At 41.0% G+C, this 15,876-nt stretch overlaps 1 pseudogene; it reads right to left on the bottom strand.

Annotated features, from left to right (window-relative positions):
* Nucleotides 1-215: 215 nt before the first annotated feature.
* LOC102733203 (5'-AMP-activated protein kinase subunit gamma-1 pseudogene) lies at nucleotides 216-1,354 on the bottom strand (annotated as a pseudogene).
* Between the last annotated feature and the right edge of the window lie 14,522 nt (nucleotides 1,355-15,876).

The following is a 15,876-nucleotide window of genomic DNA, read 5'->3' as shown; positions in this document are numbered from 1 at the left end:
AGAGTGCATGTGCATGCATGTGAGTGGCAGGAGGAGCAGAGGGGAAGGGAGAGGAAAAGGGGAAAGAATCTCCTGCAGACTCTATACTCAGCATGGAGCCTGTTGCGGGGCTCAATCTCACAACCCTGAGAACATGACCTGAGCTGAAACCAAGATCAGACACTTAACTGACTGAACCACCCAGGAGCCCCAAGGACACATTTAAAGTAATGTGATCAACACTGTAGAGCTTTGGTCACTGACACATCTAGGTTATTGTAGGTCTTTTCTGCTGCCAAATTGATAACATAAAACTTAGAGTAGATGTCCACCACACGCTCTTTCTCATCCACCACTGGCAGGGCTGAAAATCAGTGCTGTATAAAATGCCTAGAGCCGGGGCGCCTGGGTGGCTCAGTCGTTAAGTGTCTGCCTTCAGCTCAGGTCATGGTCCTGGGGTCCTGGGATCGAGCCCCGCATCGGGCTCCCTGCTCGGCGGGGAGACTGCTTCTCCGTCTCCCACTCCCCCTGCTTGTGTTCCCTCTCTCGCTGTGTCTCTCTCTGTCAAATAAATTAATAAAATCTTAAAAAAAAAATGCCTGGTGGGGCGCCTGGGTGGCTCAGTCAGTTGGGCGTCTGCCTTCGGCTCAGGGCATGATCCCAGGGTCCTGGGATCGAGCCCCGCATCGGGCTCCCTGCTCCGCAGGAAGCCTGCTTCTTCCTCTCCCACTCCCCCTGCTCGTGTTCCCTCTCTCACTGTGTCTCTCTCTGTCAAATAAATAAATAAAATCTTAAAAAAAAAAATGCCTAGAGCCATGTAAACAGGGGTGGTAGCGTGACTCATAACAGTGTTGGCCTACATGCTAATCTATAGCTCTTTCAGAGGCTTAGACATAAACTCTGGCTTGGGAAACACAGGCAAACAATTTGAAGAACTTGGGAATGCTCTTGTAGGTGAGGATATACAAAGTGTTGCCTGATTCCGGGTCAATAACTGGCAGCCTGTGGGTCTTATTTTGAATTAATGAAGAGACAGCATCAAACAAGCTGGCGTTAGAAGCAATGCATACAAGGGATTAAAGAAGTCCTGTGGGTACGCTTCCCTCCAGGTTTCTGTCTTGCATTCTTACAGCTCATAGATCTATACCAAAACTGGTTTATTAGTAATAGTGCAGGATATTGATGAAATCCTTGATGGCCAGCATGCCCACAAAACTTTGATTCTTACTTTCCCACTGCCCCATAAGGGACAGCTTATATACCATTAGTTGCCAAAGGGGGGAAGAAAAAAAATTTTCTTCATCTACAGGGAAATATTAAATACAAACAAATTGGAGCTTGTGGGAATCTGGTCATAGCTGTGATGAGACTTCATAAAAGAAGTGTACGTGCTACGGTTAGATTCTGGGGTCCCTTGAGGATGCTCATTTTCCAGAGCTGGAAGCTATCCCAAGAAGTGACCATCTCCTTTGCAAGAGACACTTGCTGGGTTCTTTTGCTTTAGGAAGCGTGCTCTCTTTTTTTCACAATGAAGGCATTTATTGCTTTAAACTTCCCTCTCAGAACTGCTTTTGCTGCATCCCATGAGTTTGGTGTCTTGTGTTTTCATTTTCCTTTGTATCAAGATATTTTTTTATTTCCCTTTTGATTTCTTCTTTGACTCAGTGGTTGTTCAAGAGTATGTTGTTTAATTTCCACACATTTGTGAATTTTCCAGTTTTGCTCTTGTAATTGATTTCTAGTTTCATACCATTGTGGTCAGAAAAGATACTTGGTATGATTTCAGTCACCTTGCATTTGCTAAGAATTGTTCTGTAACCGAACATACCTATCCTAGAGAATGTTCATGTGCACTTCAGACAAATGTGTATTCTACTGCCATTGGGTGGAATGTTCTGCATGTATTTGGGCTAAGGTATAGTTCAAGTCCAATGTTTCTTTATTGATTTTCTGTCTGGATAAACAAATCTGTTGTTTTAAGTGAGCTCCTGAAGTCCCCTAGTATTACTGTAGTGTTGTTTGTTTCTCCCTTCAGATCTGTTAGTATTTGCTTAGTATAATGTTTAGTTGCTCTGATATTAAGTGCATATATATTTACAATTGTTATCTTCTCTTGATGAATTAACCCCTTTATCATTACATAATGACCTTTGTTGTTTCTTGTTACAATTTTTGACTTAAAAGTCTATTTTGCTCATACAAGTATAGCTACTCCTACTCGCTTTTGGTTTCCATTTGCATGAAATATATTTTTCTACCCCTTCACTTGAGACTATGTATGTCCTTAAGGTTGAAGTGAGTCTCTTGTACACAACATATGGTTGGGTTGTGTTTTTTAATCCATTCAGCACTCCATGCCTTTTGATTGGAGAATTTAGTCTATTTATAGTAGAAGTAATTATTGACAGGTAAATACTTATTAATGCCATCTTACTGTTCTGTTTGCTTTGTAGTTCCCTTATTTATTTCTTCCTCTTCTGTTACTTTCCATTGTGAGTTGATGATTTTCCATAGTAGTAAGCTTTGATCGTCTTTACCTTTTGTGTGTCTACCATAGGTCTTTGTTTTGTGGTTATTATGAGAATTGTATAAAATGTCTCATAGACTTCACAGTCTAAGATGATAATTTGCTTCGACCATATACAAAAATTCAACCCTCTTACTGCCGTCCCATATTTTATGTTTTTGATGTCACAATTTATCTCATTTATATTGTAGATCCACTAACATATTATGGTAGTGATAGTTACTTTTAATACTTCTGTCCTTTAAACCTTTATATTACAATTAAGTGATTAACACACAACCATATTACAGTATTATTCTGAATTTGACTATATACTTCCCTTTACCAATATGTTTTATATTTGCATATATTTTCATGTTGCTAATTAATGTCCTTTCATTTCTGCTCCAAGAATTCCTGTCAGCATGTCTTGTAAGGCAGTTCTAGTGATGACGGTCTCCCTCAGCTTCTGTTTATTTGGAAAAATCTTTATCTCTCCTTCATTTCTCAAAACAACTTTGCCAGGTAAATTACTCTTGGTTGATAGTTCCTTTTTTTTTTTCTTTCAGCAATCTGAATGTATCATTCCACTCTTCCTGTCCTGCAAGGTCTCTGCTAAAAAATCTTCTATAGCCTTAGGGGGGTTCCCAGATATGTGAGAATTTTTTTTAATCTTGCTGCTTTAAAAATTCTTTTTCTTTGGGCGCCTGGGTGGCTCGGTCGTTAAGCGTCTGCCTTCGGCTCAGGTCATGATCCCAGGATCCTGGGATCGAGTCCCACATCGGGCTCCCTGTACGGCGGGAAGCCTGCTTCTCCCTCCCCCACTCCCCCTGCTTATGTTCCCTCTCTCGCTGTGTCTCTCTCTGTCAAATAAATAAATAAAATCTTTAAAAAAAAAAAACAACAACAAAAATTCTTTTTCTTTGATTTTAGATAGTTTTATTATAAAGTGTCTTAGAGAAGATCATTTTGGGCTGAAATTTTAGGGTGACTTATTAACTTTTTGGATGTCCAAATCTCAATCCAGATTTGGGAAGTTCTCAGCCATTATTTCTTTAAATAAGCTTTCTGCCTCTTTTCCCCACTCTTCTCCTTCTGGTAATCCAGTAATGCATGGTTTCTTTGAATGCTATCACATAATTCATATAGGCTTTCTTTATTCTTTTTCATTTTTTTTCTTTTTGCTCCTCTGACTGATTTCAAATGATCTGCCCTCTAGCTCATGAATTCTTTCTTCTGCTTGGTTGAGTCTGCTGCTGAGCTTTCTATTGATCTCTTCATTTTAGTTATTGTATTTGTCAGTTCTAGGACTTCTGTGTTTGTTTTTTTTAATGGTTTCTATTTCTTGCTGAACTTCTCATTTTGTTCATGCATTGTTTTCCTAATTTCATTTAGTTTTTTATCTGTGTTTTCTTGCAGTTCACAGAATTTCTTTAAGAAGATTATTCTGAATTCTTTGTCACACAGTTCCTAGATCTCCATTTCTTTAGGGTCAGTTGTTGGAGTTTTATTAGTTTCTTTTGGTGAGGTCATGTTTCCTTGATTATTCATGATCCTCGTGGTCTTGCTTTGGTGTCTGCACAATTAAGGAAGTAGGCACCTCTTCCAGTCTTTACACTCTGGCTTCAACAGGCAAAACTTTTCATTAGTTGGCCTCTCCAGAGATTCTGGGTGGGCCATCTGGCAGTAACCATATGCAGGCTTATTATTGGAGTCCTTTGGTAGGCAGGCCATGTTTGGGTACATTGTGGTAGACCTGGATCTTGAGTCCACAGGGGCCATCCAGGTGCTGGGGATCACTGAGGAGAGCCCAGCATCTGGATCCAGATGGGCTAGTAGTACTTATCCAGAGAATGATTTGCAGACTTTTGATCTTCAGTAATGTAGTGCAAATATATATATATATATCCCAGCAGGTACACCAGATGACCCATTGGGTGAGGAATGAAAATAGTGGAACTTTTGGGGCTCCTGGGTGGCTCAGATGGTTAAGCATCTGCCTTTGGCTCAGGTCATGATCCCAGGGTCCTGGGATCGAGTCCCACATCGGGCTCCCTGCTCCTTGGGAGCCTGCTTCTCTCTCTCTCTCTCTCTGTCTCTCATGAATAAATAAATAAAATCCTTAAAAAAAAAAAAAGAAAGAAAGAAAATAGTGGAACTTCTAATTATATTTATTCCTTACCTCATTTCTTTTAGTTTCCATTTCATGAATGTTTTTTAATATACTGAGTGTTTCATACAATAATATGTATACATAAAATATAAATAAATACACACATTTATGGGGGTGCAGTCCCAAAATATATACTGTTGAAGTGAGTGTTCAAATGAGTTTAGGGACCATTACTCCAAGCCACTCACTACCTTCTATTTTCTCTTCTTACTGATTAACTTACAACTTTTTTTTTTTTTTAAGATTTTATTTATTTGACAGAGAGAGACACAGCAAGAGAGGGAACATAGGGAGAGTGGGAGTGGGAGAAGCATGCCCCCCACTGAGCAGGGATCCTGATGCAGGGCTCGATCCCAGGACCCTGGGACCATGACCTGAGCCGAAGGCAGATGCTTAACGACTGAGCCACTCAGGCGCCCCTTACAGCTTTCTTAATTACTAGCAGACCTGAAGATATATTCTTGCCACCTTGATAGAACTGTATTTTCTGAGTATCTATAAAGCAATATCACCTACCAGAGATAGTGATTTTAGAAACTTTACCTATTGTCATGGGTCTCATTCTTGGAGAGTAAATTGGAGAGGGTAAAACAGAATATATTTTCTGTGCCTCATGAAGTTAACTAGTTGCTGTTATAGACACAATGAGAATTAATTCTGTTCTCTGACCACCTGAGAATAACATTTTTAAGGTGAGGAATTACCTATTCATTGAGACATAAGTCAGTAAGTGGAGTCAACTAATGATAGACCAGGGAACAATCAGATACAATGTAGTAAATTATGTTCTGTCATATTGTAATTCTTAATAACTCAGCTGTCACTCTAGACATTTTTGCGTCTTTATTTGGAGAATGGAAAGAAATAAAATGTAGGCTATTACAGACAATGTAAAAATCCTGGGATGTGGGTGGAAGGAAAGAAGAAGATTCCTTACGAAGAAGATGCTTCAATGGGGTGCTGATGGGTGAGTGAGAGTTCACCAAGGTGACGAGGCAAGAAATGGAAGAGAACATCCCAGACAGAGGGAGCAAAGTGTGCACAAACACAGATGGAAGATCACTGAGGAAGGGAAAGGAGTGTGGTATGGCTGGAGCATACGGAGGCTGTGCGTGTTTGTGAGAGAGTGCAGGAAGGGGAGGTCAAAGAGGGGATGCCAAACAGCGTGGTCATTAAGAGTTAGACAAGCTTGGGACCAGATTCCTGCTCAGCCTCCTACTATCTCTGTGATCGTGAGCAAGTACCTCTGTAATATACAGAAATCCCTTTCTATATATGTACAATAACAACAGTAGCACCTCCCTCCTAGGGTTATTCTGAGTTTGAAGTAAGAGAATCCATTTGGAATGCTTAGATTGGCACTGATCACATGGTATCATTTAAGGCCTCAGTAAAGAGAAAGTGTTGTTGTTATTGTCATTGTTATACGCCATCCACATACACACACGCATACATATGCTAATAACTGTTAGATGGCTTACATACCACGTCAAAGAGCTCAAGCTTTATCTTTTGGGTCAGTATTTCTAAAATGCGATCAAGTTGTCTGTAAAACAAATGGTCTCCGAGTTGTTTGGCAGTTTCTGTGACGTAAGCAATAGGAAAATAGGTGCTTCAGAATGTTATAAATTTGAAAAGGAAGAAAAACTATCAAGGTCCGTTATGTTCCTAATAATGGTGCAAGGGTGCCGATGGCTCAAAATGGTCAGACTCTTAGCAAGGTATAGTTAAAATTCAGTTACTAGGATATAGTTTATTTTAGCTATATCATTTGCCTATTATTGTTTATGTGTGTAAAATTTGCATTTTTTGTTGTTACTATTGTTTTGTTACAGTTCTGATGAACAAAAATAGATTAATGACTAAAGAGTGGTTCATTGAAGTGTAAAAGCAAAGATAAAAATAGTAGTACAAACACCGCAACTCAGAAGCGTAATTAGCAAACAGGACTCCAGGATCTGTTGGGACAAGAGCATCTGTGAATGTGAATGTGATGATTTCACCAAAGCAGCTGAAAGGCAAAGTGTGAATGGAAAATGTGGCTATGAATATCTGAAAACTGGATTTTTTTTTTTTTTTTTTTTGAGCAAGGGATTTATCCCCCTCTTGTCTCCAATGTACACTCTATTAGAAAACTCTATCGGAGAGTTTCATAATGCTTTCAGAGATGTCACATCATTTCTAAAATAGAATAACCTCTCTGGTCAACCAGTAGATTTTCCTGGACTATGTGCAAAATAATTTGTGGTATGAAATTGATAAATTTTATTTCTAAATGCAAAGAAGCCAGACAACAGCAACAACAGATGAAAGTCCTGCTGTGGTCAACATGCTTATAAAGCCAGCCTCAAATTCAGGACAAATAAAATGCCAGGAGAGAAAGCAAAAGTAGCCCTAAGCAAACCTAATGACAGGGTTGTCTGCAGCACAGCACAAGGGGCATACAGATATGGTGGAACTATTATTATAATGATGACCCCCGATATTTTGTTTTATAGCTGAGTGAAAGCACTAGTGGGAAAGATATGAGCCAGCTCTTTGCATCCCTGTGGTACATATATGAATGATAAAGGCACACTTGGTAATTTTGAGTTCTGTTTATCAATTAATCTAATATTATTTTTGTGAGACATGACGCCGATTAGAAGCGTCTTTGAGATAATGCTGATGGAGGACCAGCCACATGTCCTGCAAAGAAGGGTTTGGTGTATCAGTATCTATTGCTACAATAATGCAAAACAACCTCAAAATCCAGTCACTTAAATACTAAGAATTTATTTATCTCATGAGTCTGTAGGCCAGTGGGGTGGTTCTTCTCATCTCAGCAAGGCTTTACCCCTGTGTCAGTGATAAGATGGAGGCAAGGTCAGCTACATAATTTGTGGAGCTCGGTGCAAGATAAAAATGCAGGGCCCCTTATAGAAAAAATGATTACGAATTTAAAGACAATGATAGCAGAACATCAAACCAATACGAGGTCTAAACACAGAGCCCCTATGTGACTACAAAGGTCATGTGCCCATGAAGCCAGCCTGGGCTGTGGGTCATGTGGGCAGCTCTGATGCTTTTGGCTGGCTTCTTTCATATGTCCCAGTATCAGCTTGGCTAGTCTGGGATAGACTTATCTGGGACAACTGGGGTAACTCTACACCATGCATTGCATCCTTCAGCAGGCTAGCCCAAGCATGTTCGTATGGCAAAGGCCCAGGAGAAAGAACAAGCCAGCCCCAATATGCAAGCACTCCTTAAAGTCTCTGCCTTGTCACATTCACTGACATCCCACTGGGTCACAGCACAATCCCATGGTGAACTCACAGATAGGGAGGATGCTACAACATGATAGGACAAGGTGGGGAGGTGGGGAATTGCACCATTTTTACCGTCAGCATCCCTTGACCAATCACACATAGTTATATCTGAGTACTAAATTGCCCACCAGTTTACTTCCTAAGAACAGTTATGCATCTTGATCTTAACTAAGGGTCGAAGAAGTAATAAAAGTTGTTAGCACAATCACATCTCAGTCCCAGAGCATAAGTGTTTCCTGTGGGTTTTGTGAAGAAATGGGTGACGGGTACTAACGCTGCTTCTCCACGGTAAAGCAGTCTGGCCGTCCAAGGGGAAGGTACTCATGTGAATAATCAAAATGAAGGAGGGGATAAAATTTCCTTACAACACTAATGATTCTGTGAAAGACCAGAAATCATAAATCTGGTCCTTGTTGTCATTATCAGCATTGTGAAGAAATGTTATCTCTGATTTCAAGTGATATGTCAACACACAGTGGTCAGGAGCTTGAAAAGCTTGAACTTCTCCTTTTAGGCCTCACATAATAGGATGTTATGTGCTGAGGATATTCAGTGCTGAGGATAAGATATCAGGAAATTGAACTTTGATGCAGCAGGCTTCTTCGGCAGGCATTGACTCTTTGCTAACACTTGATTTTCTTCATTCTCTGAAAGAAATCAATGACATATTACTATTTAATAACCATACACAATGCCAGGAAACATGGAGAAATTCTTTCCAGAGCTGAAGCTAAAAAAAACATTAGAAGTTCATTTGCAGGGATGCCTGGGTGGCTCAGTCAGTTAAGCATCTGCCTTTGGCTCAGGTCATGATCCCAGGGCCCTGGGATCGACTCTCTTTCTCTCTCTGTCTCTCATGAATAAATAAATAAAATCTTAAAAAAAAGTTCATTTGCAACTGGCACCCAAGGGAAACTATCCAACCTTTGAATAAGATCTGTTCCTTGACTTAGCTGTTGATGAAAGTGGTCTTTGATGGGGCACCTGGATGGCTCAGTCGGTTGAGTGTCTGCCTTTGCCTCAGGTCATGATCCTGGGCGGGTCCTGGAATTGAGCCCCACATTGTGCTCCTTGCTCAGCAGGGAGCCTGCTTCTCCCTCTACCTGCTGCTCCCCCTGCTTGTGTTCTCTCTCTCTCTGTCAAATAAATAAAATCTTAAAAAGAAAAAAAGAAAGTGGTCTTTGATGAGAAACCTCACCACTGTTTCTAGGTATATGTCCCATCCACCTAACAGAACCATTGTCAGGACCACTAAACATTTGCTGCTTTATCTAATAGCCCATAATTCTTAGTGCTTTCTAATTTCGTAGAACAAAAATAAGTTGAATCTGTCATTAATCCAGATACATATATACTTATTTATCTGAAGTATATTATATACTTCAATAATTGACTGTAAACAACAGTATCCCTTTAACTGACCTGATATTTCTCACCATCCTGCTTTTGCAATTTCAACTCTTTCTTCCCAAATTCAGGATCTGAGTGTATTCAAATACTTCTTGTTAATAGGGCTTGTATACTGCTCTATCCAAACTCTTGCTACTTGTTATCCAAAATTCAGATGCCAAGTATGTGCAAATCATACTGCATCCCTTGCTATATGAACTTGATTTCCAAACCCAAACTCTCCCCCACACACTCATCCCACTAAGTCTGGTGGTATTCTCTCCACCCCATGCCTATGCAGTAGGTTTGACCAATCAAAGTCTCCTGGTCATAGTGATTGGCTCAAGGATCAGTGATTGGCACAGGGTCACAATAGAAAAAAAGAGAGAGATGCTGAGACACCTGGGTGGCTCAGTCGGTTAAGCATCGGACTCTTGGTTTTGGCTCAGGTCATGATCTCAGGGTCCTGGGATGGAGCTCCACGTTGGCTCCATAGTCAATGGGGAGTCTGCTTGAGATCCCTTCTCTCTCTCTCCCTTTGCCCCTCCCACTGCTTGTGCTCTCTCTCGAGCTCTCTCACTCCCTCTCTCTGTAAAATAAAGAAATCTTAAAAGAGAGATGCCATGACACTTTTGCTGAGATTTCTGGCACAAGCTCAAGAGTTTTCCCTCTTAATGCAAATGTAAAAGAATATAGGGACAGTATTTCTACAGCAATCTTATAACCACAAGAAATTTGAGAACAGAGCCAATACTGATAGGAAACCTGAGAAATGAAGAAAATGTGGATCTTGGTGATCTTGTTTGGGTTCTGCCTTTTAATTGGGGAATTTAACCCATCAATAATGATTGTGATTAATGTTTCCTCTGCTGAATTTGTTTATTTTTATTCTTCTAGTACAGCCGTTCTCAGATACATATGTCTGAGTCCATCCCAGACATTCTAATTTATTTGGTCTGGTGTGTGTTCTGTACATCAGTATTTTTTTAAACCCTCCCCAGGTTCTTCTAATGTTTAGCCAGGTTTGAGAACCCAAAATCTAATAGTCTTTCTTGATTTTTATTTTTTTTTAATGTTTCATTATAAAATGTCACAAGTACAGAAATATAACACACACTGGAAAAAAAGAACATAAAGCAAGCTTAAAATTTTTACATTGAGAAATGAAATATTACCAACACCCCAGAAGCCTGCTGCATGACCCATCCTGATTTATCTTAAATCTCCTTAAACAGAAAGCTTCCTGGCAGTATCTAGACTATACACTGCAACTATACCTCCCCTGGGACAATTCAAGCCATAACATACTTCCAAGCTTTTTCCTGTCCCAGCTCCAATAGTGAGATCTAAGGAAATTCTATTTAGATTTATTTACTTAGATATAGCCATAAGTTTTACTAGTTATTTTTAGATACTATGTTTCTTATATCCAGCACTTCGTTTCTCTAGACTTTGCAGTGTTGGAAGCTGGAGCATCAGTCCAAATGAGAATCCCTGTTCTTACTTCAGGAACCAATTCCTGAGATTCTTTTTTTTTTTTTTAAGATTATTTATTTATTTATTTATTTGAGAGAGAGAGAGTGCACAAGACAGGGAGGTCAGAGGGAGAAGCAGAATCCCCGCTGAGTGGGGAGCCTGAGGCAGGGCTCGATCCTGGGACTCCGGGATCATGACTTGAGCTGAAGGCAGACACTTAACCGCCTGAGCCACCCAGGTGCCCCAATTCCTGAGATTCTAAGAGATAGGGTGTAATCATACTGCCAGACTAAGTTGCTTATACTCTATCCTTCGTGGTAGCTAAATATTATTCAGGCCACTGCTCTCCTTCTTCTGCAGCTCCTGTGGTTACTCTGAAATGTCCTACCTTGGAGAGCTACCCATGTGGCTGTTGTGGGCAGGCACTGGGGACAACCTTTCCTCTTTGTCCCCAGCCTTGGCCCCTATTATTATGGAGGCCTTGTTAAGAAGGGCTCTGCTTCAGGGCACCTGGGTGGCTCAGTTGGTTGGGCGTCTGCCTTTGGCTCAGGTCATGATCCCAGGGTCTTGGGATCTAGCCCCACGTCGGGCTCCCTGCTCAAGAGGGAGCCTGCTTCTCCCTCTCCCCCTTCCCCTTGCTTGTGTACTCACTCTCTCTCTCTGTAAAATAAATAATTAAATCTTAAAAAAAAAAAAAAAAGGTCTCTGCTTTCCCATCCAGGCCAACCTTCAAATTCAGACCCTTCCCCAGGAGAGGTATTTATTCTCCTGTTCAAAAAATAGTCTTAAGGTCTTTACTCCAGAAACTTTATCCTCCTGGAGCTGCCAGCCAGAGGGGATGTCTGATCCAGCCAGGCCAAATGCAGCCCTGTATTTAATTACCTCAAGGACTGCCCTGGGGGACCTCTTTCATTCTTCGTGTTTGTTTCCTCTAATCTTGGATTTCCCCCAGGCTTCCTTGGGAAGAACTGCCTTCCCTCCCAAGTGTTTAACCTCAAGTTTCTCTACCCTGGTTTTGCCATTGATTTGAACCCTTAAATAGTCTGTCTTAAAGAATTTGTCACCATTTCTGATTTACTGATTAAGATTCTTTCTTGTTTGGGGCCATTATGGATCTATATGCAAAATTTGCATGTATATATAAGATATATACATTAGCCCCCCTTAACCACAAGTTATATCTTCCTGTACCCCCAGTGAATGCCCAAAGCCACAGATAGTACCAAACCCTGTATGTACTATGTTTTTGCTACACATGCATACCTGTGTTACAGTTTAATTTACAAATTAGGTACAGGAGCACCTGGGTGGCACAGTTGGTTAAGTGTCCGACTCTTGGTTTTGGCTCAGGTTGTGATCTCAGGATCATGAGACAGAGCCCCGCATCAGGCTATCTGCTTGCTCAGCATGGAGTCTGCTTAAGATTCTCCCTCTGCTCCTCCCCACCACACTCGCTCGCTCTCTCTCAAATAAATCTTTAAAAAAATTTAAATTAGGCACAGTAAGAGATTAACAATAATAACAAATAATATAACAATTATAACAATATACTGTAATGGAAATTATGCGAATGTGGTCTCTCTCTCAAAGTATCTTATTGTCCTGTTCTCACCCTTCCTCTTCTCCTGATGATGGGACATGATAAAATGCCCACGTGATGAGATGAAGTGAGGTGAATGACGTAGGCACTGTGACCTAGCACAAGGATACTACTGACCTTCTGACAATAAATCAGGAGAATCATCTGCTTCTGGACTGCGGTTGATCCCAGGTAACTTAAACGGTGGCAAGAAAAACCACAGATAATGAGAGACTACTGTATTTTTTTTCTGTCATTTTAGTGGGATTTTGGAACATGGGCGATAGATACCTGTGCTGAGAAAATAGTGAGACTGTCATAAGATGGCATCTCACAGGGAACAGCCTTATTTTTAGCATCTAAATTTGGGCCTTAGGGAAAACAGGAGTAAACTTAGAGTTACTTGTATTTTAACTAATGCTCAGTGTATTAAAGTTATAGATTTAAAAACCTAGTTAGTTTCCCCTAAGCCTTTAACATACAACCCACAGATCGTATTGTGTTTCTAAGTCTAGCTATCTCTTATGCAAAGTTAATGACTGACAGATTTTTATTTGTTCTTAGATCAATGCTAAATTAGCTTGTAAATTTGACATAGTAAATTCCCCTAAATATTTAACCGTCATTTACAAACTTGATTAATAACATTCCCTTTGCGTTGGCATTTTTAACCACAATTGCAAATTTGATTCTCTTCAGTCCTTCAAATGTCTGACAAGGCAGACTTATAAATGTAACAAACGGAATTGCTACACACTGAAACATTGTTTACAAACCTATTAAGTCTGAGATTATTTACTGATCCAGAGGTTTCTACACATTCCATTGCTGTCTAAATCAATCAAATTCTCTTAAGTATTTTTAATTAAAGTCACAAATCTTCTATCAATCAAACTCCCCTAACCCAACTTTTTACGTACTTCACCTGGCAACAGAAAGCAGCAGGAGGAAAAACATGCACAATTATGTTTATTGGTTTTGCTTTAAATTTATGTCCACAAATCAGTAAGCCTCTAGCACTGCCCCTCTAATATTACATTTCCCTAATATATTTACTCTCCTGTTTTCCAGATAGTTTTTTTTTTTTTTTGAGGAGGGTGGTCATTTTTTAGCCTTTTTATAATTTTTAAAAGTATTTTTAATTGTGGTAAAATACACATGACATGAAATTTACCATCTTAACCATTCTTAAGTGCTCCCAGATCACTTTTCACAACTTGTCTCTCCCTACACTCAGCGGATGATCTCACTTATTATGCAATTATGAATACAAGGAGCAATTAGAAAAGAATAGGTCTTTTTTTCTTCCTACTGCTGGAGTTACTAACCTGCTGCATCTGTGCACATTTAATCTGCCCCCCCAACCTCTTACAGTGGAAGAATTGTGCCTGGCCTTTTTTTTTTTTTTTTTAAGATTTTTAAAAATTTATTTGAGAGAGAGAGCTTGAGCAGGAGGAGGAGCAGAGGGAGAAGCAGACTCCCTGCTAAGCAGGGAGCCCAGCCCAGGGGGCCGGGGGGGCTTTATCCCAGGACCCTGAGATCATGACCCGAGCTGAGCACAGACGCTTAACTGACTGAGCCACCCAGGCACCCCAGGAAGAGAATATTTTACTTAATGGTTTGCTTGATTGGTAACATTTAAATATTTAGACATATGGTGTGTAGACCTTCACTGGGACTTTCAGCCCCACAACTACCCACTCCAATCACATTTTTACAAGTCCCACGAAACCTCTCTGGCGAAGGCCACTGATGACCTTCAGTTTGCCAATCCAGTGGCCCAGTCTCTGTCCTCATCTTTCTCAGCAAATCTCAGTATCATTTCATGCAATTAATTACTTTGAGTTCAGGGATTCCCCCGCTCCCTCTGAGTCCTTTTCTTCATTCCTCCTCCTCTTCCCACTTGCCCTAAATCTTGGCATGCCCCCGGGGTTCCAGCCTCAAACTTCAGCATCACTCCACTTGAATACTTTCTTTTTGATATCTTAGGTCTCTTGTCTGGAAATGCCATCTATAAGCAGATGACTCTCCTGTGCTTTCCCATATCCAGCTGCCTGCTTACCATCTCCACTTGGGTAGTCAAGAAGCACCCGCATTTTACAGGTCCAAGCTACAATTCTTGATTTCCCCTCAACATACATGTCCTTCAGCCCACCCAAACCCCGTATCTTCTCACCATCCATCCACCTGTGTCATTCTGAATCCTAGAAGTTCTTGATTTCCATTGCTTTATATCCCACACCCAATCAATTCCTAGTTCAGTTCTTTGGCCCCACCTTCAAAACCTATCTCCCAGCTATTCACTTCTGCCCATTTACACCACATCCTTGTCTTCCAAGCCAATATCATCTTCCACCTGGACTACTTAAGGAGCATCTCAACTGGCCTGCCTGTTTCCAGGGTACCCCTCCTCACTGCAGATGATCAATCTTACAGCAGCCCCCATGGGCTTTTAAAATCATAAAACAGATCACATTACACCCATGCCCAAAACCTTCTAATGACTTCCCTTTACATCAAAAATAAAATCCAGATGGGCACCTGGGTGGCTCAGTCGGTTAAGCATCCGGCTCTTGGTTTCGGCTCAGGTCACGATCTAAGGGTCATGAAATCAAGCCCCATGTTGCGCTCCACACTGGGCATGGAGCCTGCTTAAGATTCTCTCTCTAAAAATAATAATAAAAATAGGGGCACCAGGGTGGTTCAGTCGGTTAAGCATCTGCCTTCGGCTCAGGTCATGATCTCAGGGTCCTGGGATCAAGCCCCTCATCGGGCTCCCTGCTCCACGGGAAGCCTGCTTCTCCCTTTCCTTCTGCCTGCCGCCACCCCTGCTTGTGCGCTCTCCCTCTCTGTCAAGTGAATAAATAAAATCTTTTAAAAAAAAATAAATACAAATAAAATCCAGACCCTTCCCCAAGGTCATCAGCACCTGCTTTGCTTTCCTCCTCTGCTCCCCATCACTCACTCTGTTCCAGCCACAGTGGTTGCCTTGAAGACTCTGGAACATACCAAGCTCATTTCTGCCTCTATGTTTCCCGTACATGGACTGCTCTGCTTCTGCATGGTTTGCTCCTTCCTACGTTTTTTGATCTCAGCTCAAATACCTCCTCAGAGAAGTCTTTGATCTAAAGTACACCCCCCTTTCATGTCTATCCCTAACCAGGTTTATTTTCTTCACAGCATCAGTCACTTAAAAAAAAAATCATATGAGTTAAGCATTTGTTTGTTTGTTTGTTCTCTGTGCCCTTCTCATAAGCTCTTTTTTTTTTTTTAAAGATTTTATTCATTTATTTGAGACAGAGAGAATGAGAGACAGAGAGCATGAGAGGGAGGAGGGTCAGAGGGAGAAGCAGACTCCCCACCGAGCAGGGAGCCCGATGCGGGACTCGATCCCGGGACTCCAGGATCATGACCTGAGCCGAAGGCAGTCGCTTAACCAACTGAGCCACCCAGGCGCCCTCTCATA

Source organism: Leptonychotes weddellii, chromosome 5 (assembly GCF_054177405.1).
Source record: "Leptonychotes weddellii isolate Sample4059 chromosome 5, ASM5417740v2, whole genome shotgun sequence".
Lineage (NCBI taxonomy): Eukaryota > Metazoa > Chordata > Mammalia > Carnivora > Phocidae > Leptonychotes > Leptonychotes weddellii.
Note: the sequence above shows the minus strand (reverse complement) of the source record. Positions and strands in the feature narration are given on the sequence as shown.